Source organism: Cupressus sempervirens, chromosome 10 (genome assembly GCF_028749045.1).
Source record: "Cupressus sempervirens isolate cs-2001-9-10 chromosome 10, ASM2874904v1, whole genome shotgun sequence".
Lineage (NCBI taxonomy): Eukaryota > Viridiplantae > Streptophyta > Pinopsida > Cupressales > Cupressaceae > Cupressus > Cupressus sempervirens.
In genome coordinates this window covers 593,906,988-593,924,887 of record NC_143127.1, presented here as the reverse complement: position 1 = coordinate 593,924,887, position 17,900 = coordinate 593,906,988, and positions in this window count along the sequence as shown.

Here is a 17,900-nt window from a genome sequence, read left to right as displayed (position 1 = left end):
AGTGCCCCGTCATCATCTCTGGATGACTCACCATATCATTTCCATGTGCCACTCTCTCATTGGCTCTCGAGTCCCTATCAATGACACCTCAACCTACCACCTCATTGAAAGCCACCCAAGCATCCTTGCCATGTGTCACAATCTCATTTTTCATGATGATGTCATAATTTTTTGTTGTTTTATCCATTGATGTCATCATCTTCAACCTTGGATACCATGTGTCACTTGTTGAGTTGCTTAAATTGCCACCTCGATTACCACTAGATGCTACATTATCCAGTCTCCTATTGGGTGCCTCGAGCTCACCATGCCACGTGATGCATTTTTTCTTTTTTACTTATCTAACACCAAACCTTATGAAGAAGTGAGAATAGGTGTAATTCCTCACCCAAAGATCCTTGGAACACAAGGATAAAACATGTACTAAATATTTTTTTTCTTAGATAAGTTACTCAACAACAACATAAAGTAACCAAGTTCAATAATGAAACACCAGGACAAGGTGATGAGAAGAGGTAACATGGCAAGACTCACATGTTCACCTACACCAACGAAAGTCTTACAACTACTTCCAAAGATCTCCAAGCTCAAAACCACATGAATCATGACAATATATCAAGGAGATATTATCATGCAATCCCAATGTAAATGCTCCTAGCATGTTTAGACATACAAGTTCATATCCTCTATCAAATCATAATCATGATTCGCAAGTAGAGACCAACAATGGTCAAGCAAAAGATGAGGGCCCAAAGTTGCCACCACTCATCAACCATCACCAAGCTGAAAGATAAATGCTAAGTCCTAAAATTTGGCTAAGCCTGAAATCCTAAAGTCTTGAAAATTGGCTAAGTCTAAATTTCTAAAGCCCTAAAATTTCCTAGAATCTTTATCTTAACATAGAGAGGTCTAGAACCTATCTCAAATGAATTGTCACATATATTAAAATATATCTTAAGTATAAGTTAAGTATAAGGAATTAAATATCTTATACTTAAACAATATATTATAATCCTCATAGAAATATATGTTGAACTAGGGAGGAACGCAAACCTAAAGGGTACTCAAATACTAGGACCAACATCATGATATGAAAACTCGTGAAAACTACATAGTATGTAAAATGAGGCAAAAACCCCAAAACTCAAAAAATTTGAAATTAAAACCCATTTGGTCGTAGGGCACAAAAGCCACAAATATCAAATAAAAATTGGGTTTGGAGTGTATATGCAAAAACGACCAACATAATGGTGTAAAACCCCAAACCCCCATCTCGAAAAATAGGGAAATACTCATACCTACCCAACCAGGTCGAGCTAACATACAGAAATGGAGGGGAACACTAGTTCTCAACCTCCTAAAAATTGACAACCAAAAATAGAAGCAGAAACAGAGTCGAAACAATAAAACAGGAGAGCCCTACCTTGCAGACAAAAGGGCAAAATGGGAATTTGAACCATAAAATAAAAATCCCACAAAAGTAGCCAAAATTCATAGCAATCCAAGGTCTCCTCAAGCTAGATCCAATGAGACCAATCTTGTGATGATCCTATGCACATAGATCCTACAATGAACAAAACAGTAATTCCTCATGAAGAGGATTTTGGGTTTTACTCTCAAACTTTCTAATTCAAAAGTGAGAAGTGAGGAATTAAATTCCTTTTTGGATACTTATTCACTTTTTTAATGCAATTTTTTAATGTTCTGCCCTTTATGATCAAACTTAAGAAAAAAGAATCAATATCCTGCAAATATGCTACTAATGAATTGTCTAGATACATTTGGGGTATCTAAGACATTACTCCAATATCTTCCTTTTGTTTATTAATTACTGGGATCTACAATGTACTGGTTGGTGCTTGTGTAACCACATCACTATCTTGTATCCCTCCCAACCAAGACAAAGCCTTTTTTTAATGTTCCTCTATCCTAAACATTTCTGCCAAAGGGACCTTAACAGTGATTTGTGACAACATTGAGACCATATCAATTGGATCATAAGCAGTATTCTTTATACTAACATCTAAAGGTGTAGGAGTTTGAACAGTAGATGAAAACTTTTGCTTTAAACTATCAGAACTTTTTTCCTTTCCCAAGATAGTTAGCTTACCAACCTCCTCATTTTGGAAATGCACCATTTTCTTTGGTTCCCATCTCTTATTCTTGTTTTCTTTAATCTTAGGGGTCTCAGGGAAAAAATTCTTATTTTCATGGGTAAATTTTTTCATATTTTCTTCAATGAAAATGTTAGATGACTTAGGAGGGGCACCATCTACAGAAGGTTTCTTCAAAGTGACATGATCAGTAGGAGCTAAAGTGTTACATATAACATTTTCATCTTGGTCTTCATTGTCAGAAAAGACTTGTTGGTGATGTATGTGGTATACCATTCTCTTATTTATAATATCTTGGTTAGGCTCATCAATATCTAATTCTCCATCACTAGCACAAAGATGAATCATATTGCAAGTGATATCCTCTTGATTTTTGTCAGTCATGTCTTCATTATTCTGCAACTGCTGACTATCACAAAAAGACTAAGCAACGGCACAAAAATTAGGAGAATGTGGTGATTGACAAATATGACACCAAGGAATGTCATCATTCTTATTTACTGAATTTCTTTGTAGAGGATTTGGTGTCCCTTTGCCTAGGTTCCCTTGTGTACGATTAGCAATTGGCTTTCCATCTTTCCATTGAGTAGTGTAGGGATAGTTTTGCATTCTAGGCTGCCTATTAAAATTATTATTGAAAGGAGCCCTCTCTGGGATATTTGGTTTGTTGGCTAAGAGAGCTAGGGAATTTAATTGTTTTGACAATTTTAAAACCTATCCCATTTGGTCCTCTTCTGGTTTCTTTCCTAGAATAGGTTTGCCATTATCTTTCTTTCCCCTAGTATTGAATAACTTAGGGTCATCCCTTTTTCCAAGCTTTCCTGTAGCTCTTCTATTATTTTTAATGTTAACAGCCATTGTGTATGCCTCCCTTAATGTTTTTGGTTCTTTATCCCTAAGGACATAGGCCATCTTACTATCAAAGGCATTGAAATAAGTAGTAAGACATGCATCTTCATTCAATCTCATTACTTGGAAAAGCTTGTACATACCTTTTTGGAATCTGACATTGAAGTCAAAAGCTTATTCATTTGGATTCTTTTTTATATTGTTGAAGTCATTCAACATAAAATGAGCATTTTTCTTGTCACCATATTGCTCCTTGAATAAGGCCTCAAGATCACTCCAGGTGTTGATACTATCATCGAGCAGTCTTCTGAACCAGTCTCTACCATCTTCAATTAGTGAGTGAACAAAAAGCTTCATCACCACATCTTCATGTTCTACTTCATAATCATTTAGCATATTAATGAATTTTCTGAGATGCTCTTCACCAGTAACAACATTATTTCCAGCAAACTTGGTAACCTTGTCCCTGAAGTCCTTTTCAATCGGGCGAGGAAAACCAGGGATACCCAAAAAGGATATCTGCTTGTATCTCTCCATATGAATTGGTTTTCTTTGGAAAGCTAGAATTCCTGAGGAACTTACTCCAAAAGCCTAATTTTGAAAAATAATTTGAGTATGATGGGGATGCTGGAGAAGGGGAAACTAACCAACAGTAGCAAGAGTTGTAGAAGGGGGTAAGAGAGGTACACTTTGACCTATTATGAGAGGATCGAAACTAGAAGCAGTGGGTAAAGCTTGTATAGGCTAATTTGGTTGATTTGGTTGAGTTGCTAAGGTAGAGTTTGACTTGATAAACTAGATTTTTCTTCTAGCCTCAGCAGCTCGAGCTTCATTTTCTATTATTTCAAGTTCCTTGGTTAGGTCCTCTTTTTCCTTTCTTGATTTCTCTAGATCTAGGTCGAGCTTTGTCATGATACAGGGAGTAGACTTAGTAGGGGGATGTGACTCATTGATTTGTACTCCAATAGCCTTTTGTTTACCCTTGTCCAAATCTCTCTTTTGAGGCTCCTCGACTGTAGTCTCTAAAGGCCTTTAAGGTTGAACTTGTGCAACAACAAGATCCTGACTTTTTCTAAGCAGTTGTTTTTGTCTTTGAACATCAGTTATTAAAGCACCCATATCCCCAAAGATGTCAGAGTGTAGATTAGAAGATCTCTCCTCCAATTTTTTATTTTGTTCTTGCAAGGATGTCATTCTCCTAAGCAAGTTATCCCTTTCAATGATAGTATTCATAATAACCTTTTCTTTTTCCTTTTCTAAACGTAGGTGCCTAGCTTCCTCTTCTGCAAATTTCCTTTTAAGGAGGGCCAACTAGGGAAACAACTCCTCATGATCTATAGTAGCAACCTCAGAATCAACTGGGTCAAAATCCATAAGATTTCCCACATACGATTCTTGTCTAGGACTAAAACCTACTTCCATGTTTTCCCTGAAACCCCAACTATGGAATATCTCATTTATCATATTTGATCTATGCAAAAAATTGACCACAGGGGACATACTTTTGTTGTGGAAAACCTCTAGTTAGGCTTAGAAAGTCTCTCCCAAGAGCGCAATTCCTTCTGACTCGGTACTTTTAGGGGAAAGTTCCTTCTCTCCAATAGGATGATATGATGACTGGGGTGAGAGATTACTTCTAGGGACCCACGTAGAATTAAAATCAGATCTCTTCTTATTTTGATTTCTTTTTACCGCTGAGGGTAAATCAGTTAACAATGGTATCTCAGGATGATTCTTGGTAAAAGCACATGTATTCTTCTTTTTCTCAGCCATTGATTATAGGGCTTTCTCACAACCCTTTGGCACTAGTTACAAAACCTTGACTTGAGTCGCCACCCAATATTTGGGAAATATGAAATGAAACCAAAAAAGAAGCAACACAGAATAACCCTGACACTTTATGAAACAATTTGATAGTAACTTCTTCTTGATTCCCCAGTAGAGTCACCATTTTGTTGGAGTTCTTTCTAGTAAAGAACATACTAGGTAGATTTAAACCTAATACCAAGAAACAAAGACCAAGGACAAGCCTAAGGATGAGCTAAATCCTATATTCAACAAGGTTAAATCTTAGTTCTAGACCAATTAACAAAGTCAACAGGACTCACTTCACTTTAGGCTCTGCTAAGCCAAGGCGGGCAAACCTAATGGATATATCTCAATAATTTAATTCTCTTCTCTGTAAGACTATCCCCTACAGCAGAAATGGTCAATATTCTTATGTGATTTGTTGATAAACTTCCTTGATTAAGTAGCTAATTGTAACCAAAAGAAAGTAATCAACAAACAAGCCATGACCGACACTATTATCTCTTCAACATTTTAAAAAAAAGGGTAAAATGATATTGATTCTTATATGAATGTCCTATAGTTATATGAATATTCCAATATGCCTTCGAACCTCTGGATGGGTCAGTGTCTTATCCATTGGGCCACAGAGTGAATAGTTAACAATTTAAACCTTTTTAATCAACTTGTGATTAAGAAAGTTAACATCAAACTCTTAGTTTCATTCTAATTCTTATCCTTCTCATAAACCCTAAACCCTATCAATTATAGAAAGAAATTACCTGATTCTTTAAATCAGTAGCAATCAATAAGAGATATACAATCATTTAAACTGCATTTAACTGAAAAGATAATTTGTCTATTCAGTCTCAAGGCTATGGATATATGAAAAAGAGGCAAAACTTCAAGTATAATGACGATTGAGGATAAATCCTCCTATTTCTTTTCAATATTGCTGATAAAACTCAAAATATAACACCTAAAGAGACAACCATGTTCAGAAAGTATTCCTTTTGTATTCAAATATGCACTATCTTGAAAATCATTCAAGTAACTACAACACACTCTGGATGGACTGCAAAATAATAATATTGCATATTAAAAATTCTAAAGACAACTGACCTCTACTTCTCATCTTGGGAATCCATAAAAGGGATTAAAACAAGCTACATATGAGAGGAGGACACATGTCAAAATTTGAAAGGAACACTAAAACTATAGGAAGGTGAACACAATAAATGTAAAAGATCAATCTTCCACAGTAATCAATCAAAAAGTAAGTAGCTGAGGAAGCAGAAAAACATTAATATTGAAGCCTTTGATCTTTTCTTTCCTTTGTACTTTTGTTGTAAATATATAGAATATCTTAGCTACTTCCAGTCGGCAAAGCCTTTATTTCACCCACTGCTTCCCAAACATAAATTTCTCTTTTGGTGGGCCAATCAATGTCCTTTACCCCTTGTAAATCTTGAGTGACCTTGGTCCACCTGGCATCCATTATTGCCTTAGACTCAGTAATGAATTTATTTAAATTTATCTCAGCCTTGAAATGAGAATCGACTAAAAGGTGGAAAGGGGAACTTGAATTATCTTCAAAAATTGTTGATGTAGACTCCCAGGTCAAAATGTCATCAAAAGAAGTTGACCACTCCTGCCAGTCTCTTACTACATTAGTATTAGCCATAATTGATGGTATACAAGGTTTCATTCCATCTAAAAATGTCCTCAACTTGCCTTGTATAATCTGTAACTTACCAGAAAAGAAGCCACACAGTTCTTTTACCATTTCTAGGCTTTCTTTAATTGTAAAAATTTTATCTGGTAAGTCTGGCTTCTTAGCCATTAGCATTATTAATCTATGCAAAAATTGCATGTAAGGTCCCCAAAGGTTGAAAGTGCTTCATTGCAAACTTTCTCAGCACTCTGCAAAGAAACAAAAGAGCTATGAGCCTGTTGAGATAGGTTCTTTAGAGTAGAAACCTTGTGGCTCATCAAGGATATAAGGATCCCAATCCTTACATCTCCTCCCTGCTGAACTCACTGAGTGTCAATGCTCATCCTCCTAGGCTATGAGGATTGTTCCTCTTCTCCAGCCTCAGTCTGTACCAGAGCTTCAGCAGTATCTTTGGCTGGCACTGAAGTCCCTTGTCCCTCTTCTCCCTGAACTGGAGCCATTCTTTGTTCTGTTTGTACTAATTGTTCTTTGAGGGATGCAATTTCATCCTCAAGTGCCCTAACCCTAGCTTCTAGTTCAGCAATTCTTTCTCTGTATACATGACTAGTTCTGAGCTCATTTTCATAGAGCTTCCTAACATCAATGTAGTCATGTATAGCCTTGGATAATTTATCCTCTATCTCCTCCACCTTGGCCTCATTTGTGAATGAGAAATGTTTCAGTGCCTTCAAGATTTCTTTGCTAGAGCTACCCTGCAGAATCCAAATTATCATGTTGCCCTGCTTTGTGCTCTGTACATTCATCAATTTTGGTTTATTAGAAGTAGGGGCCATGCTCCAAAATGCCAAGGACTTGGTATCAATGTTAAAACCAGTTCCCCTCTTCAAACCACCAGCACCAATTACCTCATAAGAGATGGCACTCTCTTATCTTCTGATTTGATCAAGCATAAATGCTTGCTCCAAGTTGCAACCAATTATTGGCAACATGTCACTCCTCTGAACAAGATCCCTAGCCTCCTCCAAGGTCATTACCTCACTTTCAGGGTCATAGGAGTATAACTTTTCAATCAACTCCATCCTTTATTCATCTGATTCATCAGGTTTCATTTGGAGGACAAGTTCACTCTGTTTTATCTTATATAAGAAACTCTTGAATTCATTGGATTTGATGAATTCATCATCCTCCAAGAATTGTTGAGCCTAGATGATCTTATAATCCAATCTTGCTACTGCTAACTCTAGGTCTATTAGACTACCTTCTACTACATCAGCCCTGGTCTGGAGATAATTTTGCCTCATGTCAGCAAAATACTAACTGCTCCTTGGAAAAATTTGCAATGTTCTTTGCTTGACCTGAGGTGTGATCTACACAATCTTCTACCTTTTATGCCCCTTTGCCATCCAAGATGCTTGGGGTGCATCCTCGTCTTCTACCTCAAGGGCCACATCAGGTTCAGGGCTATCTAGGCACACCCTTTCTTCCTCTCCCACTGGACCTTCTAGCATCTTAACCATTATTTCAGCATGATCTATGACCATCTTCCTAATTCTATGAGGGTAAGGGATATCCATATAAAAACCTGGGAATTGGGGGTCAATTCTTTTTAATTCCCTCTCTACCTGCAGTACATCATCCAACTTTGCAAGTTTATCAGCTGCCTCTCCCTCTGCTACTATATTTGGAATGATGTCTTCATGGGGAAATTCATTGGAATTGGGTACCACATAGTTTCTCATTTCTTTTTAAAGTGGCCCTCATCCATCCCTCAAGGTCATACATCCTATAAGGACCAGTGCATAAATTGAAATGATGCAAAAAGGCATGGACAGGCTCTAGGGCTTCCTTACCAATGGTGAAATCACCGATTTTAAAGCATCTACATAAAAAGGTTCCCCTATGTACCTTAGGGCCTAAGTATTCCCTATTAACCATGAACAATTGCCAAATAAATTCAATTATCCCCAATCTAGGAGGGATGAACTTTGGTAAAATGTGGGGTGGCTGAGGACAACTATACACTCTCATCAAAGAAAAAGTAGGAAACAAAAAAATATCCCCCCAATTATGATCTAGTTTCTTACCATTAGGCAATAGGGATGGTCCTAAGAGATATTTTAAAATTTCAGCGGCCCTAAAGTACCCCGGGTCTAACATCTTCATTATAACAGCACTAAAATTATTGAAAAATGACACAAAGTCAGAAAAATGGTAAGAGCTATCCCATACCCGTGTCCATAGTTGTACTGGCAAGGCTCCTTCTAGATCAGAGGTTTGATCAATAAAGTCAGAGCTGATGTATCCCACATTTTTGTAGAGGATCAAATGCATCAACAGAGAGTAATATGGGAAAGTGAATTCCCTCATTTCTCTAGACCTTGCCTTGGCAATATTCTCCTCCATGATATCTAATATATGACTAACATAGTCATATTCACAAGCATGGAAAGCATCTTGTACATCTCTAGTGATTGTATATTCAGCTTCCCAGACTTCATCAGACCCATCCTTTCCAATAACCTTATGGACACCATATATGGTCTTGACAAAATAATTTTTGAACTTGTCCATGGGCATCTTCTCCTGTATTTTCTTTGGGAAATCACCCACCCTTTTCAATTCTCTAGGAATATGTCGTAGCAATGAATTTCCAGTGAAAGTAGTCAAGTTTTCCTCAAACCTTCTCTGTAGGTCCTTCAAATCCAGAGGCTAACCCATTTCCCTAGTCAACCCAAAAGCCTCAATGAAAGATTCTCTATCTAAGGTGCATAGAACAGTCCCATCTTTCCTATGAAAATATTTGGTGGTAGGATTATAATATCTAAACAAAGCTTTCATCAAATTCACATCCATAAACACCTTTTGGAAAATCAGCTTAGCAAGGTTCTTCTTCTAGGGATTGCAAATAGGAATCTTCTTCTCCCAGTTACAATAGAAAAAGTAGAAAAGCTCAACACCATTGATACCAGGGCACCTAGCATCTTTGCATTTGGCATATAGATCAAAGAAAGCATGAGCATCAGCAAAGTTGGCATTTGTGGATTCAGGGAACAATTTTACCCATTCCTCAAGAAATCGACTGGGTTTCTTCTGTCTGGTTTTACCTCCCTTTGAGGTCGACGTCTTTGATACTGCCATTTCCTTAGCTAAAATTTCTTCCACTTCCTATTCTGACATCTTGAATCTACAACTGGAAACTCTGTAACTGTAGAAAATTATCCCTTATAAACCTCTGAAACAATAATGTAGCTCACACAGGCAACACAAGATGAACTCAGAATCTAATTCTATAGACGATGAACAGTGATAATGAGAATGGAAAAACTTATAAGTTGACAGGCTTAAATGGATGTTTAAATCGCATTGATTTCAACATGCTTGAGAATGATCATAATCCATTCTATCAGCCTCAAGAGGCACCAAATTGATTTCCAACTATGTACTTTTTGTACTGCATTTAGAATTGATTGGCTGAGAAGCTCAAACCTCTTTTCTCGTCATTATGTCTACTGAAGAGATTAGATTCTATGATATTATGACAAGGTAACTTAAAAGACCTTCCATAATATTGTAACATTATATTAACGGCTCTTTGATCCCACAATATCCTTTCAAAGCTTTATATCAAGCAATCAGAAAGAATGACAAAATCTTTCACGACCCTATGATAACCCTTCTATCGCAGCATCATCAACTTACTCATTGTGTTCTACGATCCCACGACAGACAGTTTCGGGGCATCGTAAGTCATCTTCATAAGTCCTACAATCATACAATCGCAGCTAAGCTTACCGCCTCGTAGCATCGCAACCCTTCATGTCTTCTTCTATGATGTTACAGTTAAGTTGAAAACATTACATCGTTAAATCGTGGGTCCACAAATTTATCCATGCGATGCTACAACAAACACCAGTTGTAGCATCAGGAAACCCTTCCTTAGAGTTCTAAGATCTTACAATAAAAGAACTTATTGTAAGATTAGAGACCATTATCCATTCGCCATCTTACTACCCTTGGTCCCACAAATGTTGACTCTAAACACACCTAGTACATGTATATTGGCTCGATTTCAATAGGAAACTGACATGCTTGCATTCATGAATTCCATGATCCTACAACAACAGTGTGTCACGCCATTGTAATATACCATTATCCATCATACAATCACACAACAATGCCTTTGTTGTAATGTCTTAACTCTTTTAATTTCATTCCTAGATCATGCAATATGGCTCATAAAATCGTCAAGCCCCATCCATCTTCTTTACGACCTGATGATAAAAGCTTTATCATAGGTTCATGACCCCCTTTGTCTTCTACCTCCAATGACACGAGAAAACACTAATTGTAAGATCAGAAAAGACCATTTCATAGGTAAAACACAATGCGACATGATCTTACGATATGGTGGTCACCACGGGATCGAGAAAGAAAGGAAACTTTGCTATGATGACACAATACAAGGACTATTGTGAGATCGCGAAAGACCATAGCACATGCCCATGATAATACGCCAATCCCTTTGTTGTAAGATTAGAAAAGATCAAAGAAAAAGGTATTTTAAAATATGAAACCCGCTCTTACATATGGCCTAGGGTTAGGGAAAGATGACGATTACAAAATTCACTAGGGTTTTCTAAAAATGAAAAGATGATCCCAACCCTACTGAAACAAATTTGAAAATTCCACCACAAAAACGTAAAAATTTTCCATTCTCAAAAAGGAGCTATCAGCATGCATCATTAGAGAAAGGTTAAAACAATCTATATATTTGCTTATGTTTTCATGAGAACAGATTGGGAAAAGAATTCAATCATGTTCCTATTTTTTCTATGCAATCTCCACACCACCATAATGTCCTTTGGAAGTCAACTTCTAGAATTTCCATAATGCACATACCATATTTTACAAGAGCTAAGTATTTTTATACACTTGGTGAGTTTTCTTTATTTAGAGAAAGGTTGAAATAATTAAGTTATTTTTTCATGTTTTGATGCGTAGTTGTAGGAGTGTTCTTAACTAGTGCTCTTAATTTGGTAACTACCACAATGAAGGAAACACAATGTCACATGGACTCAAGTTCCATCTAATTGATGAAGAACTCATATCCTATCACCTCATGAAAAAGGTTTTAGGTGACATTTTCATGGGAAGGAAATTTTAAAAAGTTGAAGTGGACTTTAACAAGTGTGAACCATAAGACCTTCCTAGCATATTAAATTCCCTCTTTATTTTATCACTATCTATATCCCACACACCCATTTTATCCCTAATTATTATATGTGCATACTTACTTGACCACAACTCTAATGGTCAATATGATATTAAAAACACTTCTAAAATATCCCATCTCCTAAAGCATTTCATTAATATGATGAAATTAGTTAGTGTTGAAAGTGGGTTCGACTAAAAAAAATAGTTTTCAAACAAGTGACCTATCAAAATTCTCTAAAGAATCTCCTTGAAGCATTTCCAATCAAAATTTATCACTGATTGATTGTTTACAACTCCTTTTTCACCTTTTTTGCAAACTATTAACTTTGTGTTGAGAGGCCTCAAAATAGGCTTTAAAACTGATAAAATCACCTGACCAAGCCCTAAAATTTAGCATACATATTCTCTAAAATATACTCTTTCAATCTATGAAATCTTGTTTCATAACAACATTCAGGTCAAAAGATATTGACCTCTAAAGTTACCTCTCAGGTATACACCCTACAAACAACTTGTCACAAAAAGAAAGTTGCATTTGGAATCAACTTCAAAATCTAGTCAAACGGTCACTTGGAGAAATGAAATCTAGGGCATTTGTTCCTTCCTATATGGAGAGTATGAATCTATATTTTGGGCTCATGAAAACTAATAGGGCACATTTGGAAAGCATGCAAAGTTGACAACTAAAATATGTAGAACTCGATAACTAGTAAAACAAAGGTTTTTGTAAATGGAATGACTTTACTAAAGTGTGCAAATGGATTCGTCAAGGCTTGAGAATTGTCATATTTGGATAATTTTTAGTATAGAACATAAAGGTGAAATTAGGTTAGGCTCATCTATCATGGATTTTGATGCAGGAGCATCTTGGACTTGCTTGCAATCCTGCATGATTGGAGGTGTTTTGGCTAAGTGTTGTGGACTTGGTCATCACATGGTGGTGCTCGATCACTAAAGGTTCTATTTATGGTTGAGGAGCTTGATCATTGAAGGGGATCAATCGTTGAAGGAGCTTAGTAGATACAATTTTCTTGATACATGTTATGCTCAATAGGTGTTGGTTGTTTGGCTTGTATTGGGTTGCTTGAAATTCACTGGAGTGCTCAACATGTGTTGATTTCTTGGCATATATTGGGAGCTCATCAATGCTTGTGGTTTTATTGATGCTCAACTTGGTCTATCTGATAGTTGGCTTGGTCTTGGTTCCTATAGGTGTCAAGTTTTCTATGAGCCAACTTTGGGTATTTAAGTTGTATGTGAGCTAACTTTGGGTATTTAATTTGTTTTGTAATCGACTTGTAGCTCAACATATATTTAATGTATGGGGTTTAATTTAATTTTTAATGAACTGGGATGACTTGTGCCTTAATTAGGTATAGGTAGGAGGTTTTGTGGAGTCTTTAAATGATTAAGTCATCCAGCTTGGAGAAGAGGATGCAAACTTTGAAGGGCTAGTAGTTGTGGCTTGAGAACCACATAATATATAGCTTGGTGGACCTAAGGGTACAAGTGTAGATTCTTCTAATTGTTCTTATCCAGTGGTGGATTTGGACTAGCTAGGATTGGTATTGTAAGTTGGATATTGTTTGATCTTGTAGAATTATTTTGTAATTGTTTTTGTATTTGGCCCAAATTCAAAAAGCCTTATTTGGCCCTAATTTGGGAAGCCTTACAATCAGGCATATTGCATGTAACCAATTATTTATGAATAAAGAGTTGTGATTTGGTATCAAATCTTGCATTATTGTTACATTTTTGTTCTGTTTCCGCTGTGTAATTATTTGTTGGGGGCTTGGAAATATCCTCTAGGAATTCTCCTACCTTGTATTGCAATAGATTAAAATTTATAACATCTCGAACAGAGCTACCAATCAATTTGTGAAACTAATCTGCATCAACATGTTAAAAATTGCAAACAGAGTCATGTTTGAAAACTAGTCAAATTGAATTTTCATAGGCTCAAATATGAAACATAACATGTTTTTGACCCCTAAAATGTAGTGGTTTTAAGGAATTCCCTCATTTGGGTCAATTGGGTAAAAGTTATAATTAGTCAAACAGGGCTTCCCAAAATTCTAAACAAAATGCATAATTATGACATATATGAACAACCAACTTTGAGGAACTCAAAACCCTATAAAAACTTATCAAATGACTAAAAATATGAAACATAGGTTCTATATTATGCATACTAAACATTCCCAAAGTGACGAGTCATGAATTTTAACTAGGTGCAAGAAATTCAATTGCAAAGTAGACTTTTGGACACTGTTTGACACTTAGGCAAACATGCAGATTTGACAAGTGCTCAAAACAACACGTCACCAAATGACTCAAAACTTCAAACTAATGATCTGAGGTGTATGAATATTCTAAATGAAATACAATTATCACATGGAACACATCATATGAATCAAAATGGTAACCCAACACATAGGCATAAAAAACATATATAGGGGTACTTTTAGCTAAGTTGTTCAATTATGGTACTCCAAATCCTCTTGCAATTTTGAGTCCCAATAGATAATAACACATGGAATATATCACAATACAATAATTCATGACTTTATTTACCAACAACCCTCTAAAATTAATTAATTTATTAATTTATTTATTTATTTAATCAAATAAATAATTCATTAATAAGTTCAAACCATACATTAAGTCCTACAAAGATTCAATAGAAGCGGGAGAAAGAAGACAAATAAAGTAAAATAAATCCACTTGAGATGCACCACTAAAACCCTCTCCACTTTCATAAATATCCATGCAAGAAAAAGAAAGCACACAATAATAAATCCCTCTCTCAACCCTTTAAATTATCACATATAAATCTCTCTCCAAAAAGGAAAGAAACTTATAAATCCTTAAAAATAAACTACTCACAAACTCTCCCTCACATATCATTAAATTTTCTCCATTAAAATATTCATAAAAAATACAACCAATATATCTTCTACCTTTCATCCCTCCTCCCACTTCATATTTACATTTTAAATCACATATATATGTTCTTGAATATCTTTCATACCCCTTTAGGTAAAAGCTACCACCCTTTAAAATAAAAATAATTCCAAAATCTAGTATTTCTTTAGTTTATGTAATTAACTACTATTTTGCAAGTTGTTTAGGCATATTAGGGATAAATTTAGGCTATTTTATGGGTATGTAATGAATAAATGGTCCAAAAATTATGTAAATACCCTCTCTTGGTGCTTCATAACCCATTTTTTATGCCTATCATTGTATTTATATTTTGGTCTCATATTCTTCCACATGGATAAGACCTATTACCTTTTGCTCTTGAATGTGTGTTATTACTCCTCTTATAAATACTTTTGATTTTTATTTTATCCCTTTTAATTAATTTTATTTGTTTATTAATAAATTTCTCTTTATATCTAAGTGTATTAATAAATCACTCACAAACAATTTATAACATACATAAATACTTAAATACACTATCTATGTAACCATGTATATTTATATAGGTATATATGTGTGCACCCATATATGCTTATATAGAAATACCAAACAAATATCATAGACAATTTATATGAAAATACAATATCCAGATCATGAACACATAATTCTAAACTCTAGAATCCACCAATCAAACCATAAAAACAAATGATAAAAACATAATCCCTAGACTAGGTGATTGACTTCCTATTAGATTTCTAAGGATATAAGGATTCCTATATGGATCATGGTTCCATCTCCTTTAACAACAACTAGTTGAATGATTTTGAGGCATGCTTAAACCTATATAGCTAGGTGGACTAAATGCCTAGTACCAACACACACCTACATCACCAACTGACAAGAAACTATACATATATATAAGCAATAATAGATGAGGAAGGAGGAGTGTGACATCGTGTAGATCTCCCAAAGAAGTGACTATGACTACCTCCTCTTATCTAGAAGACACACCAAGTAGAGTAAACACATACATATTAAGGCATCATGGGTTAGTTGGATTATCTTAAGAATAAATAATAATCAAAACATTATAAATAAGGTATCGAAAGCACAATTAATGAACATATAAAGTACCATATACCCAATCTTCTAAAGACATTATATAGAACATGATCAAGTGTCTAAAGCAAAGAAATATCTAATGTCATAAGCATAAAAAGATGTATATGATAAGTATAAACATATTATAGCATAATAACCTAGTCGATTACCAGTTTTTGAGTGAATAGGTACCATTCTTTTATGTTAAGAATGTATGATATTTGTTGGAGACTTACAATTAGAACAATTTTTGTTTTGTCATTGATGTTAAATCTATTAATGAGAAATATTACTACCTAATATAAATGTCATATCTATTTGATTGATGAAGAGGATTTGAGAAATTACTCATAACAATAGCACCTAGAGGAAAGGTTTGGTTATGAAAAGGAAGCTACAGTAGATATTTTATTAAATAGACTTTAATAAAGAAAAGTGATTGTTTATGTCAAGAAAATTAAGCCAAGTCGAGCAATAGAGTAAACAGCAAAGGAATGTTGAGTGATGCTAGTGTTAACCGAGCCACAGTTAGTGTCGATAAAATCTAGTGTTGATTGAGCATCAATATCAACGGAGCAAGATAGTCAATGTCAAGCCAAGAAGATTTAAAGTGCCCAAGTATTAAGTGATGATTTAGCATCAGAACTTAGTGATTTCTGAGTAATACTATTGAAGATGAATTCGATGAAATTATGATTCCCAACCAACTCAATTGATTTCTTGGGAGATGTAAACCATGTTGAAGATAAGTTCGATGAGTTGGATCATTAAATTCAAGGCAAGGATTAGGTAAAGACCTAACATATGGATTCTAGCAAAGTTTCTAGAATAATATCAAGAAGATGGACAAATATAGTGAATTGTGTTGAGCCTAATTGTAAACCCTAAGATCTACGGTGATTGTGGAAAATGGTAAGGAAAGAATTGGCTATTTAAGGAGGTACAGAGCCAAAAAATAATTGAGGAGTCCAAGTATATGTGAGGAGCACATACAGATAGAGGTGGATAAAAAATGCACAAGTGTGTGAGTGAATGCAAAGCTAAAAGAAAACACTTGAAGAGATGGTGTTGATAGTGATAAGTGAAATTTGAGCAAGAAGGCTTAAGTGTTTGTTAGTGAGCATATTGTCTTCCAAGAAAATACGTACAAATTAACTCTAAATGCCCAGATAAGAAGACTGAATATGCACTAACAATTGGGTCACTTCGCTACTAAAAAGCATAAGTGCCCTCTAAATTTATCTGGGTATAGCTCCCTATGTACGATATACAATGAATTCATAGAAATGTAAATACAAATGCTTTTAACCCGAAAGCACAAAAGGTATACAAAAATCTATCTGTAAACACAACATAGATGTGGAAAGACTAAGTAACTGAAAGGAAATGAACAAAAAATGACACAAAGTTCATTTTCCTGAATGTTGCATTATGAAGAGAATGAAAACAAAGAACTTATCTTCCATTCTCGTGAGAAAATGAAGAATTAGAGCTTCAAAGATATCTTGAAATCAAAATGTATTCAGGAAACCACAACATTTAAATGCATTTAGAGAAAACTGAAAGTTATACAAAGATCACAATTAGTGGGAAGAAAATTGTCCAAATCCCAAGTTTTGATGTATAGTTATCTTCCAAATCTCCCTTCTCTAAAGCGTAAAAGATAAAAAAGATCTTATTACACATTGCATCAAAAATCACAATCTAAAGGAAACATAAATCCCTCCCCTACATTACATTTAAAATTAAAAATTCTCCTCTTTTCTAACACACAGTTCAGAAAAATGAATAAAAGCTCTGGTCTTCTACAGCCCCAAAGTCTTCTTTCTCATAAAAGAAGAAGAACTAAAAAAATTGATAAACTCTTCCCTCCTGTTGTATCACACAATTTCTACCTGAGAAAAGAAAAGTGGAGCCCCTTCTTTGCTCATTCCTCTCCCATAAAATGTCATGGGCAACTACCTATTCAATTTTATAACTAAATCTTGAGGTCATTTATCTTATGTTTATCTATCCTTTGTTCTTTGTGACGTTTCCCTTCTTTGTGGCTTTACTTTATTATAACATTGCTCCCCAAATTAAAATATCTCAATACAACTTTATAATAAAATAAGAAATTAGTCATAATTATGTGCAAATTGGTTGCACCCAAGGAATGCACTCTATTTTTTAAAGAATCAATAAATACCATCAATTTTTGTCCACAATCTTTGATAAATGGATGGTCTGATTAT